The sequence below is a fragment of the Oryx dammah genome, unplaced genomic scaffold (genome assembly GCF_014754425.2).
Source record: "Oryx dammah isolate SB20612 unplaced genomic scaffold, SCBI_Odam_1.1 HiC_scaffold_18, whole genome shotgun sequence".
NCBI lineage: Eukaryota > Metazoa > Chordata > Mammalia > Artiodactyla > Bovidae > Oryx > Oryx dammah.
In genome coordinates, this window is record NW_024070202.1 from 13,281,827 (window position 1) to 13,295,985 (window position 14,159).

At 39.1% G+C, this 14,159-nt stretch overlaps 1 protein-coding gene across 1 annotated transcript in view; it reads left to right on the forward strand.

Annotated features, from left to right (window-relative positions):
* ASB4 (ankyrin repeat and SOCS box containing 4) overlaps positions 1 to 14,159 on the forward strand; it is an 84,291-nt gene that overhangs the window by 46,783 nt on the left and 23,349 nt on the right. The gene's annotated exons all lie outside the window — the stretch shown is intronic.

Below are 14,159 nucleotides of genomic sequence, written 5' to 3' on the forward strand. Positions count from 1 at the left end.
GTGTTCTTGCCTGGAGAATCCCAGGGACGGGGGAGCCTGGTGGGCTGTCGTCTATGGGGTCGCACAGAGTCGGGCACGACTGAAGCGGCTTAGCAGCAATGACACCGAGCATCTTTTCCTGTGATTATTGACCACTTATATATCGTTGTAGAGATAACTATTTATATACTATGCTCATTTTAAAATTGGCTTATCTCTCGTTTTATTATTTAGATATAATAGCTATATATTCCAGATACAAGTCCCTTATCAGACATATTATAGTTCATATAATTTTGAGAGTCATCTGTTCATAGGTAAAGTGAAAAGAGTAGTTATGACTATTCAAGGAAGTTACATACAGTAAGAAACCAAATGATACCCAGGTGAAACAACATGATTTAGGGGTTGAGAAGAAGAGAAATCATAGAAAAAATAATGAAGGAATAGCCAGAAAGGGAGGAGAAAGCATCCCAGGGAAGCTGAAGAAGTAGAACTGTAGACGTAAATGGTCAGCTCTACTGGATGCTGCAAAGAAGTACGGTAAGATGAAGATTCAAAACTGCACGTGGGAATGATCGAGTGGAAGCCACTGGCAGCGTTTGTCAGAGCAGTTCCAGACTAGTGGCGTGGAGAGAAGGCAAGTTGTGATGGACCAAGGGAATCATGGGTGGTAGGGAAGCAGAGACCACACTTTCAAGAAGCTTAACTAAAAAGAGATCAAAGGAAATTGGAGAAAAGGAAAGAAAAGGATTGGGACAAAAAAATTGATAGAGAGATGTTGGATACAGAGTAAAGAGATATTATCTGTGGAGCAACATTTGACTTCTGGGAAGATGATCGGTTGCAAAGATGGAGGTACTTGTCTTGCCTTGAAGTAGAGACCTCTCTTTCCTAACATGAAACAGAGACGAGATAAAGGTAGGTATCAAATCAGCCAGAACCATCGTTTGTCTTACTGTAACTCCCAGAAACTCAATTCACGAGGGTAGAAGTAACTATGCTTTTTCCTGTGGTCATGTATGGATGTGAGAGTTGGACTGTGAAGAAGGCTGAGCACCGAAGATGCTTTTGAACTGTGGTGTTGGAGAAGCCTCTTGAGAGTCCCTTGGACTGCAAGGAGATCCAACCAGTCCATTCTGCAGGAGATCAGCCCTGGGATTTCTTTGGAAGGAATGATGCTGAAGCTGCAACTCCAGTACTTTGGCCACCTCATGCGAAGGTGAACTGAACTGAGAAGTAACGTGCTCATCTATATCTCTTTCCTTCCAGGCTCATGGAAGACCACACTTTCACGTCTAGCCCTCTTACAGTTCCGCAGGATCATGTGAGCCTTTTGACTAGTGTTACGTGAATAGAAGTGCATCACCTCCAGGTTTAGGCAATGTAAAGCCCACACAGGATTTTTAGAGTCCTTTTCTCCCTATGTTGTTGTGGTACTGGAGGAAACCTCAGATAGAGATGGGGAAGCCAGAAGACCAAGGTAGCTTGGGTTCCTGATATTCTGCAACTACAGTGGACAATGTGAGAGTGATAAACTTTTATCATATTCAGCCACTGAAGTTTGAGCATTATTAAGAAAGTGAAAGTCTCTCAGTCGTGTCCGACTCTTTGCGATCCCATGAACTATAGCCAGCCAGGCTTCTCTATCCATGGAATTCTCCAAGCCAGAATACTGGAGTAGGTAATCATTCCCTTCTCCAGGGGGATCTTCCCAACCTAGGGATCAAACCCAGGTCTTACGCAATGCAGGCGGAAGACCTGGGTTCTTTACCACCTGAGCTTCCAGGGAAGCCTTCTAGCTACCAGGAGTGTTGTTCAGTTCAGTTCAGTCGCTCAGTCGTGTCCGACTCTTTGCGACCCCATGAATCGCAGCACGCCAGGCCTCCCTATCCATCACCATCTCCCGGAGTTCACTCAGACTCACGTCCATCGAGTCTGTGATGCCATCCAGCCACAACACTATAATTTAGTCTATCCTAATTAAATCCTAGCCTAAGGAAAATTTAGAATACATTGGCAATCAAGAAAGAGTTGAGTAACTTCACTAAGGGAAGGATAGAAATGTAACTGGGCAGCAAGAACCAGTATTTCAAACTGAGTTCAACAGGGTGGAGGTATATGAACCTTCAACAGGGAAGCCTCAGCAGGCAGGACCAATAAGATATTTGGTAATGGTGATATTAACACAATTTGCTCCAGAAGATATAGGAATTGTGAATGCCATCATGTTGGATCAGTCATCTGCAAAGATATTGCAGAGTGATGTCAGGACAGATAAAATAAAGACTGAGCCTGATACCTATGTCTGGTGAAAATGGGAGAGTGACTGGGAGCTTGTGAAATGTAGGTGAGAGTATAAAGAGTAACCTCATTGGGTGACATAAACCTTAACTGATGAGGGGTTGTACACAAGGCTGAGAGAGTGATGGTTCAGAAGCACCATTGTTGATCTAGAAGAAGGCAGTTCTCAACTCCAGACCTTGGAGGATGTAAGTATATAGAAATGGGGCTTTAGGGGAAATGCTGTTTCATTTAAGATTTCATTTAAGATAAGACTATGAAAGATACAGGAAAATGTATTTGCCATAGACTGTAGATTGAAAGGGCAAAACTGAAACTAGAACAAAGCAGGCTACTGAAAACGTGCTTTGCTGACAGTTAATAACAAACTTGACGCTACACAAAATTGCATCCTTGACAAAGAAGCCGACTTGAGAAACAATTGCAGAACTTGCAGAAAGTGAAAAGCCCTGAATATGAAAAAATCTAATCTTTGAATAATAGGTGTTTCTGAAAAATGCTAACTATTAATCATAAGCAAGACAGTATATGTAAAAATCCTAGCGAGTGCTTGAAAAAAGCAGACATTGTTAATATTTTCATAAAAGAACACTGAACAAATATGCTCTCTTTTTCTGCATAAAAGCCTATGCAAAACCCTAGCGTGGTTTTAAACTGAAGCAGGTGAATTTCAAGCTGATGAGGAAGAAAGTGTCTCAGACAAAACTATTAGCTACTTAGGATTCTAAATTTCTACCTGCAGTTAATAAACTGAAGAAAATTCCTTCTCAAATCCTTACTACAATAACCCATAAGAATGTTTTCTCCAAGAAATGGAAAGAACACATTTCCATCTGTTCTTATATATACTGCAGGCCTCTATAACCAATGAGACTAATTACTGTTCACTTTGTTTTACCACAGTTTTTCTAAGAAAAGTGTAATATTTAAAGGTGATATTAAGAAGAATGCCATGAGTAACGTACCACTTTTTCACTCATGCATTTAGGATAGGAGTTTAAAAAACCGTGAAGGGATCTTTTTTTTTTTTAATCATTGACCATAACTTGTTAGTGGGTGATAAACATTTTGAGCAAAAAAAAATTATAGCTTTCAATACATATAAAAATGTTCCCTTTTTGAATATGACCAAAACTTTAAAACAGGGTAGTAGAAAAAATTTCTTGTATAAAAACCAGTTATTTATGTGAAGATGAAATAGATAAATTTTGTTCCTAGTAAAAATAAATGAAAAATAAAACCTGAGCCTAGATATATCTTCAATAAAACATCAGCTTTCAACAATGAAAATAGTACAAGTACACAAACAGTGAGTAAATAAAAAGTAAATTGCTTGTTTCATTGAGCATAATACCCTCCATGTTGTCACAAATAGAAATTTCATTCTTTTTTATGGCAGAGTAGTATTGTTGTGTGTGTGTATGTCTGTGTGTGTATGAGAGAGATGCTTAGTAAAATAAGTCAGACATAAAAAGACAAATACTGTACTTTTCACTTACATGTGGAATCTAAAAAACAAATATAACAAAGTAGAAATAGGCTCACAGATACAGAGAATAAGCTAGTGGTTAAAAAGGGAGAGGAGAAGGGACAAAGTAAGTGAAAGGGATTGAGAGGTACTAATACAAACCAGCAGTTACAAAATAAATGTCACAGAGATGTAATGTATAGCACAAGGAGTATAGTCAATATTTTATAGTAACTTTGTATGGTGTATAACCTATGGAACTATTGAATCAGTGTGTTGCACACCTGAAACTAAATAATATTGTAACCCAATAAATAAATATAGGAAAGAAGGAAGGAAGCCAGCAGCCAGTCCTCGTGGTTATATTCCATGTAACCTGTATCATTACAGCCTGGTTTATTTTCTTTATTGTGTTTCTCACTGTCTGAAATTGTCTTGTCATTCACTTACTGCTGTGCTTCTTTTTTCTTTTTCAACTAGTATGGAAATTCCTTGGTAGTAGGTCTTGATCCTTTTTCATACTAGTCTCTCTCTGTTCCTGACACAGAACAGGCTACGTGAATGAATGGATGAATCTTGAGATGAACACTTGATCCTTGTTAGCAAAGAAAGCATCTCAAAGAATATGGATGAAATGTTCACTGTTGGGACCAACGGTGTAGTAGCTTAAAGAGAAGTCAGAACCCCAGGGAATTCTGAAAGCATGGTAGGATTTCTCATTTTTGCTCTTCTGACCTAAAGGAAAATGAAAGAGGCTGGACTGAAGATAAGGAAAAGAGAAAATTTAAATGTAGAAATGAGACAAACCACTTCCCAGTGACATTTATGCCACAGTATTTTATCAAATAATAAGGTGCAGCCCTAAGTCGAGGGATAATTCAGAATTCGAGAGTGTTCCCTTGACAGAGGGTGGTTGGCTCTCCAATGTAGGGTGCTTAAGGAAGTTATGCACAGAGAGAGCAGAAACAAAACATAGAGCTAGCAGTGTTCCCCTTGTCTCTACCTCTTGCAGCCAGCTGAAGGTCTGAACAAAGTGAAGATAGTCAACACTGTACAAATTCAGGTTTCCAGGAGAGAAAACAAGATAAACTGGTGGAGGGAAAGTCAGAGAAGAGTAAGATTCAAGAAGATTGCACTCTATTGTTTTAACTGTAATAAAAGGTTTGCATCTAATAGAAGGCTTGGATAAAACTGTCTCCATCAAGAGTTAATAAGCTAAGAGAGTATTCTGTAGATACAATGACTGAATGTGGATGACTGTCCACTCCCCTCCAGTACCAACTCCTGTGCTTTTGTTTTATAAGTTTATTATTTAGCTTTTTGCTTGAGTTTTATTTACCTGAAATTTAACACACACGTACACAAACATACACACACAGAGACACAAGATCTAATTTGTGCTTCCACAGCATTGTTGGTCTTTGATCCCAATACTTTTATTAGATATTCCATTATTGCTCCACTGACTCCACTGCCCCATCTGTCATTCCAGATGCTTTCTGGAAGTAGGTTTGTTTCTAGGCTGTACGTTCTTTCTCATACTCTATTTTAAAAATTGAAGTTTAGTCGATTTTCAATGTTGCATAAATTTCAGGTGTACAACATAGTGATTCACAATTTTTAACGGTTACACTCTATAGTTGTTAAAAATATTGTCCATAATCCCTGTGCTGTGCAATATATCTTTGTAGCTTATTTATTTTATACATCACATCATAGTTTGTACCTCTTAATTTCCTACCCTCTACTCCCTTGCCTCTACCCTCTTCTTTCTTCCCACTGGTAACCACTAGTTTGTTCTCTGTATCTGTGAGTCTGTTTCTGTTTTATTTTGTTTATTGATTTGTTTATTAGATTCCACACATAAGTGATAACATTATTTATATATATATATATATATATATATATATATACACACACACACACATACACACACAGTCACATGTCCTTTCTTCATTCTTTTGTTGTTGGACACTTAGGTTGCTTCCATGAATTGGCTACTGTAAACAGTGCTGCTATGAACATTGCTAAGTCGCTTCAGTCGTGTCTGACTCTGTGCGACCCCAGAGATGGCAGCCCACCAGACTCCCCCATTCCTGGATTCTCCAGGCAAGAACACTGGAGTGGGTTGTCATTTCCTTCTCCAATTCTATGAACATTAGAATGCATGTATCTTTTCAAATTAGTGTTTTCATTTTCTTTGGATATATACTCAGAAGTGGAATTACTGGATCATATGGTAGCTCTATTTTTGTTTTCTGAGGAACCTCCATACTGTTTTCCATAGTGTCTGCACCAATTTACATTCCCATAAATGATAGGGACCTAACAGAAGCAGAAGATATTAAGGAGAGGTGGCAAGAATACACAGAAGAACTGTACAAAAAAGAGCTTCATAACCCACATAATAACGATGGTGTGATCATTCACCTAGAGCCAGACATCTTAGAATGTGAAGTCAAGTGGGCCTTAGAAAGCATCACTATGAAAAAAGCTAGTGGAGGTGATAGAATTCCAGTTGAGCTATTTCAATCCTGAAAGATGATGCTGTGAAAGTGCTGCAGTCAATATGCCAGCAAGTTTGGAAAACTCAGCAGTGGCCACAGGACTGGAAAAGGTCAGTTTTCATTCCAATCCCAAAGAAAGGCAATGCCAGAGAATGCTCAAACCACTGCACAATTGCTCTCATCTCACATGCTAGTAAAGTGATGCTTAAGATTCTCCAAGCCAGGCTTCAGCAATATGTGAACTGTGAATTTCCAGATGTTCAAGTTGGTTTTAGAAAAGGCAGAGGACCCAGAGATCAAATTGCCAACATCCGCTGGATCATGGAAAAGCAAGAGAGTTCCAGAAGAACATCTATTTCTGCTTTATTGACTATGCCAAAGCCTTTGACTCTGTGGATCACAATAAACTGTGGGAAATTCTGAAAGAGATGGGAATACCAGACCACCTGACCTGCCTCTTGAGAAATCTGTATGCAGGTCAGGAAGCAACAGTTAGAACTGGACATGGAACAACAGACTGGTTCCAAATAGGAAAAGGAGTCTGTCAAGGCTGTATATTGTCACCCTGCTTATTTAACTTATATACAGAGTACATCATGAGAAACACTGGGCCGGAGGAAGCACAGCTGGAATCAAGACTGATGGGAGAAATATCAATAACCTCAGATATGCAGATGACACCACCCTTATGGCAGAAAGTGAAGAAGAACTAAAAAGCCTCTTGATGAAATGAAAAAGGAGAGCGAAAAAGTTGGCTTAAAGCTCAACATTCAGAAAACGAAGATCATGGCATCCAGTCCCATCACCTCATGGGTAATAGATGGGGAAACAGTGGAAACAGTGGCTGACTTTATTTTTCTGGGCTCCAAAATCACTGCAGATAGCGACTGCAACCATGAAATTAAAAGATGCTTATGCCTTGGAAGGAAAGTTGTGACCAAACTAGACAGCATATTAAAAAGCAGAGACATTACTTTGCCAACAAAGGTCCATCTAGTCAAGGCTGTGGTTTTTCCAGTGGTCATGTATGGATGTGAGAGTTGGACTATAAAGGAAGCTGAGCGCCGAAGAATTGATGCTTTTGAACTGTGGTGTTGGAGAAGACTCTTGAGAGTCCCTTAGACAACAAGGAGATCCAACCAGTCCATCCTAAAGGAGATCAGTCCTGGGTGTTCATTGGAAGGACTGATTTTGAAGGTGAAACTCCAATACTCTGGCCACCTGATGAGAAGAGGTGACTCATTTGAAAAGACCCTGATGCTGGGAAAGATTGAGGACAGGAGAATAAGGGGACGACAGAGGATGAGATGGTTGGATGGCATCACCGACTCAATGGACATGGGTTTGGGAGGAGTTCGGGAGTTGGTGACGGACAGGGAGGCCTGGCATGCTGTGGTTCATGGGGTTACAAAGAGTCGGACACAACTGAGCAACCAAACTGAACTAAAGTGGTGTTAATTATAGTTTGCTTGAATAGCTGGTAGGATAAGTACACCCCTTTCATCATCTCTTCTTTTCTTCTTCTTCTTCTTTTTTTTTTTTAAATTGAATTGTTCATTACTTTTTGAAAAATTATGTAAAAAATATTTGAATTACACTGAAATTATAGGTTAATTCAGGGAGAATTGCCATCTTTTACACTATTGAATCTTTCTAATAGTGAACATAGCAGCACTTTACATTTAAGTCCTTTGCCTTCAGTAAAGTTTTTATCATATTCTCCACAGTGATCTTGTTTATATCCTAAAAAGTAAACAAGAAAAACATAAGCAACTCGATGAAAAATGGGCAGAGACTATGAATAGGCAATTCATATAAGTGAAAATCTTGTTGCCTGTAGACATATGAGAAAACACTACTGCTAACAAGGAGAATGCAAATTAAATCAAAATACCATTTCATACTAATTGGCAAACATTAAACAGTGTGATGGTATCAAGTGTTGGAAATAATGTTGAACTTTTAAACTCTACTGATGGATATATAAATTGATATAACACTGATGAGTATAATATGGTTGCAAATGTTCATATGCTATTAGTACTAATTCAGTTTCTCTCTATAAAGAAACTCCTGCATGATTTAAAAGATATTTGTTATTATAAAATGCTAAAACAACTTAAGTGTCTTTAGTAGAGAAATGGCTAAACTGTAGTTTAATTATGTAATATAAATCTGTTCAGCAGTTGAAATGAAAAAAACAAAAATCGGTTCTCTGCTCAAAAACATAACATGGCTGACAAAAGAGGTTGCAAAAGTGAGTACTACTTATATGGTTTTTAGGAAAACAAAATAAAAATGTTTATGTTGTTTATGGATACATATGTGAGTAATGGGCTTTCCAGGCGGCTAAGTGGTAAAGAATTCACCTGCCAAAGCAGGAGACAAGGGTTCGATCTCTGATCCAGGAAGATTCCCTAGAAAAGGAAATGGCAACCCACTCCAGTATTCTTGCCTGGGAAGTCCCATGGATAGAGGAGCCTGGTGGGCTGCAGTCCATGGGTTGCAAAGAGTCAGACATAACTGAGCACGCGCACGAATAATAAAAGAACAAAAATTTACAAAGGAATGACAAAAGTCAACTTTAGAATAGTAGTTACTTCTGAGGTGAAAGAAAGGGAGGGAAGAAAGGAGAAAAGGGCTGGTTTTTTTTTTTTTTCTTTAAAATTTTTTCTTAGAAAAAAGAGAACCAAAGCAAATAAAGCAAAGATTAGTATCTGTCAAATATGGATAGAGGTATATAGATGTCTATTATATTTTCTGAGATTTTCTGTATTTTTAAGTTCTTTCGTAATTTTTTTAAAAAAAGCTTAGATTTAGCACTGATGTAAAAATAGATATTTAGACGTAGTAACACAGTAGATTTCTAACCCAACTTCATTTTACATATATAAACGTAAAATACTTTTGAATTGTAAATAAACATGGAAATTTCCAGGAATAGAGCTATGCAGCAAATCAAGGCAAAACTAAACCAAGATTTCTTTTCTCATTTGAAACATCATTCATTACGGCAATGAGATGTGTGGTATTTGAGTTATGGTACAAACCCCTGTGTCAATTCAACGATATAGTTGCTGGGAGTCTACATATGGATTCAAACAAATGAATATTTCATGAGGTCATCTAGGATAGTCAATAACATTAAAATTTATACCACATCATTGTAATTTATATTATTTTTAACAATCATAACTATATTTATGATTATCAGAAGCTACTTTTATTTTGCCTTTACAGGTTAGCTAGGTACTAGATTTATTTTTAAAAGATTACGTATGAGAGTGGATGATGTATATTATTTATGAATTTCATTGTGGAATAGAAAAGGCACGTCTCAGAGGGTTGCGAAGCACTGGTCTGGCCTCAACTTCCATCTCCCCACCTACACACAAAAGTCTGTAGAAGAAAACTCGGCAAGAAATCAAGTCCATCAGGACAAGGAGGGAGGCGGGCGCTGGCTTAGGGCTGGAGTAAAGACGTGGCTTCGCTGAGTCTGGGAAGATGAAGCAGTGACAGTTTCTGTGGGAACCGAGGCCTGGCCCCACTCCCACGGAGTTTCGGAGGTGGTAGACCTTGGCGGGGAAGGTGGGTTCTTTGGAAAGCGTGCTTCTGAGGGCCAACTCATGGCCTGTAGAAAGCAGCAGAGCCCAGCAGAGGGAGCCACACGATGATGGACCACGGGTGACCGGCCAAGTCAACAAATGGGTCCTTGGAGGTACTTTAATTTTACTTGGAAAAAAGGAAATGTGAGGTCACATAACTAGGATTCAGATAATTGATTCTGTCTGTTGAAGGGTGATGAAAGGAGACTATCATGCAGTATGGGAGAACAGAAAAACTTTAATTTTGAGGGACACTGTGTTCCTCCTGGGGACTGTGTCCCTCCTGGGGACTGTGTCCCTGTTTTCCTGGCTTCAGGGGCATCAGAGTGCCATTCCTGTGGCCAGCGTCCTCTCTGTGCCACTCTTACCCTATGTCCCCTCTGCATCTTATTCTCAGTGCACACATATCTGTTCTTCTTTGCCTACCGATGAAGTCTAAAAAGTCCTGGTTCTTTATAAAGCAATGCAAATTTAAAATTTTCTCTGTCTCATTTGCTACCATTTCAGACTAGTTCTGGAGTCTATCTTGCATAAATTAAAAAGTTCATGAAGGTCTTTCTCTCATTAGAAGTTACTTTACCCCAGAAATAACTTACTCTTCTTCCCTAAAATGAAAATTGCTACAAATTTTGTGGGGCTATAGTTTACACAAATATAAAGAAAACTTTTCAAGAAACAGACTGTGTTCCTACATGAAAAGACTCTATATTGTAAGAATATCAATTCTTCCTAAGTTGGTAAGCACACCACAATAACTTCCACGTGAATTAAATGTTAAATGTTTTAAAATATATACAAATTAAATTGTAATTAATCTGGCTAACGTTGAAACCTCTGAGAGGAGTAGGGCATTCTAATACCAAAATCAAAAATAAATGCACACAAAAATACAACGGGATTTTTTGATACCATTTTTTACTTCCAAAATTGCAAAAAATTTTAAATTATGTAACTACATACTAGGTGAGTAAAATAGCACTCATTCACCAATGAGAGATAGTTCAGTTCAGATCAGTCACTCAGTCATGTGACCCCATGGACTGCACGCCAGGCTTCCCTGTCTATCACCAACTCCTGGAGCTTGTTCAAGCTCCTGTCGATCAAGTCGCTCTTTAAATAGCTCAGATGTTTCAGCTTAATGATTCCACTTTGGGGGAATTTATGTATGGATATGAGAGTTGGACTGTGAAGAAGGCTGAGCACTGAAGAATTGATGCTTTTGAACTGTGGTGCTGGAGAAGATTCTTGAGAGTCCCTTGGACTACAAGGAGATCCAACCAGTCCATTCTAAAGGATATCAGCCCTGGGATTCCTTTGGAAGGAATGATGCTAAAGCTGAAACTCCAGTACTTTGGCCACCTCATGCAAAGAGTTGACTCACTGGAAAAGACTCTGATGCTGGAAGGGATTTGGGGGCAGGAGGAGAAGGGGACGACCGAGGATGAGATGGCTGGATGGCATCACTGACTCGATGGACGTGAGTCTGAGTGAACTCCGGGAGTTGGTGATGGACAGGGAGGCCTGGTGTGCTGCAATTCATGGGGTCGCAAAGAGTCGGACATGACTGAGTGACTGAACTGAACTGAACTGATGCTAAGGAAATAATCTTAAAATTTACATATAAATTTATCAGGTGTAGCATTAGTCATAAGATCAAAACTTTGGAAAAAGTCTTTACATATAACAGTAGGGTAAACTGACTCTGTGGAATATTATGTCATTATTTTAAAATGATATTTTAAATGATAACATAACAATATGGAAATGCTTTATAATAGTAAATAAAAAGCAGTGTTTGTTTAAAAATATTGAAATATATCTAAACTGATTGTTAATTAGGGAAACAGAACATTCAAACACAATGAGGTATCACTATGCACTCCCATACTGGCTAAAATTAAACAGATTGAAAACCCCAAATGTTGGTGAGAACCCTCACACATGGCTTGTGGGAGTGCAGACTGGTACAATACCTATTTAAAAACATCTAATGACATTGGGGGGATGCCCTGGAGGAGGGCATGGCAACCCACTCTAATATTCTTGCCTAGAGAATCCCATAGACAGAGAAGCCTCGCGGGTTACAGAGTCAGACATGACTGAGCAACTGAGCATGCACATAGACACAACACACTTTATAGATTATGTTATGCTGTGGGCTTCCCAGGTGGGGCCGTGCTAAAGAATCTGCCTGCCAGTGCTGCAGACGTAAGGACATGGGTTTGATCCCTGGGTTAGGAAGATCCCCTGGAGAAGGAAATGGCAACCCATTCCAGTATTCTTGCCTGGAAAGTCCCATGGATAGAGGAGCCTGGTGGGCTCCAGTCCACGAGCCACAGAGTCACAAAGAGTCAGACAGGACTGACTGAGCGACGGGGCGTACACACAAACACACAGGGCGTGTTATATGTTATGGGTGGAATTGTGTCCCCTGTTTGGCCCCCTAAAAAGAAGATATGCTGAAGTCCTAATCTCCGGCAGGTCAGTGTGTGACCTTGTTTGGATACGGGGTTGTTGCAGATGTAATTCATTAAGATGAGTGGAGCAGCATGGGCCCTTGTCGCAGTACGATTGGTGTCTCTGTAAGAAGACTGGTGTCTCTGTAAGAAGACAGCCTTGTGGAGACACAGAGAGGACCACGTGAATATGGCGGCAGCCCCTGGAGGATACATCCACAAGCCGAGGCACACCAAGGATTGCTAGCCATCACCAGAAGCTCAGAGCGAGGCACGAGACACAGTCCCCCTTTAAACTCTCTCAGAAACAGCCACCTTTATCAACACTTCAATTTCACTTCTGATCTCTAGACTTGTGAACAAATTTCTGTTGTTTGTAGCCACCTAGTTTGTGGCTTTTGATGTGGCAGCTCTAGGAAGCCAATATACATTTTCACATTAAAGATGTATATATATATATATATTTACATTCCCAAGAATTTATGTTTATGGTCTCTTATTTCTTGAATAAATCACAAAATTTTAAATAGAAGTAGTCAAATCATTCTACTTTATATGTAGTTCCTGAAAAAGTTCACTCAAAGACACAATTCAAATATAAAAATAAGGCTCTCCTATTCAGGAAAACAAACCATGCAGTATATCTAGTTGTAGCAAGAGGTCAAGGATCCATTGTAAATGTCCAAATACATTAAAAAATAAAGGATGCGGTTTGTTCCAAGTTGGCCTGTAAATTTCACCCTGACCCTCTGATTCCCTTTCTTACTGGAAATCTCCAGTGTCTGAAGTGACCCTGCACTGGCTTCTGGGAAGACATTCATTTCATTTCACTCTAGAGCACCGAAAGGCTGACCAAAAAGCTCTGACCCAGAGCTGCTCCAGGGTGGAATCCTGATGAACACAGATGGCAGATCTTCATGAGGGACTCTCTTTGCTTATAATTCTGCTGTCTGAAGTTACGAGCAGAGACAGTCTCAGACTTTACCGAACAATGTGCTTTCAGAAACCTCACTAGGGGGTGGATTTTGTATTAGACAGCAGGCAAGCGCCGGTAGGAGTATTACCTTTCTTAAATGTGTTCCATATGATCAGAGGATGCCATGAAAAATGGCATAAAGGAGTAACACATGGAGGACAGATTTTTAAAATTAACAAAATGCAACATGACTTCTCTGTTACTTTCAAGTTTTCAAATATCCAAAGACAGCAAAGCAAACAAAAAATTTTAAAGAAATTAATGAGGTAGAATGGCACAGTGGTGAGAGATTATGAAGCCAGGCTGTCTGCTTTCAAACTTCTGTTCTATTGCTTCTTAGCCTGGTATAGGTAGTCTAAGTACAACTTTCTTCATCTGTAAAACTGGGATAAAAATGCACCTCCTGCAAAGGGTTGCTAGGGAGATTCCATGAGGAATATGAAAAGCATTTAGCCCAGAATGTTGTACATGGCAAGTGCTTAATAAATATTAGTTGCTACCTTAATAATAATAATGATAAAAGTCTTCCCAGATTTATCCTTGAAGTAACTATAAACATTTCCAATAAAACTGATTATAGAGTAGACCCCTGGGTCATTTAGCTTACCCCAATTAAACTAGGATGAGAAGGAAAATTTCAGTTTCTCAGATTGATCATTCTAGTAGTTAACTTTCCAATCAGAAAAAATAAAATTTACTCATTTTCCTGGTCTGTTAAATAAGTGGTTGGATTAAGTAATCTCTAAGGAGATTTCCAAGCACTCATAATTTGTATTTCTAAATAGCCGTTGTTGACGATAAATTGCACATATTAACAGTCTTTGTTTTTTTTTCGATGAGTGTTTTATTTTCCCAGGTTCTATT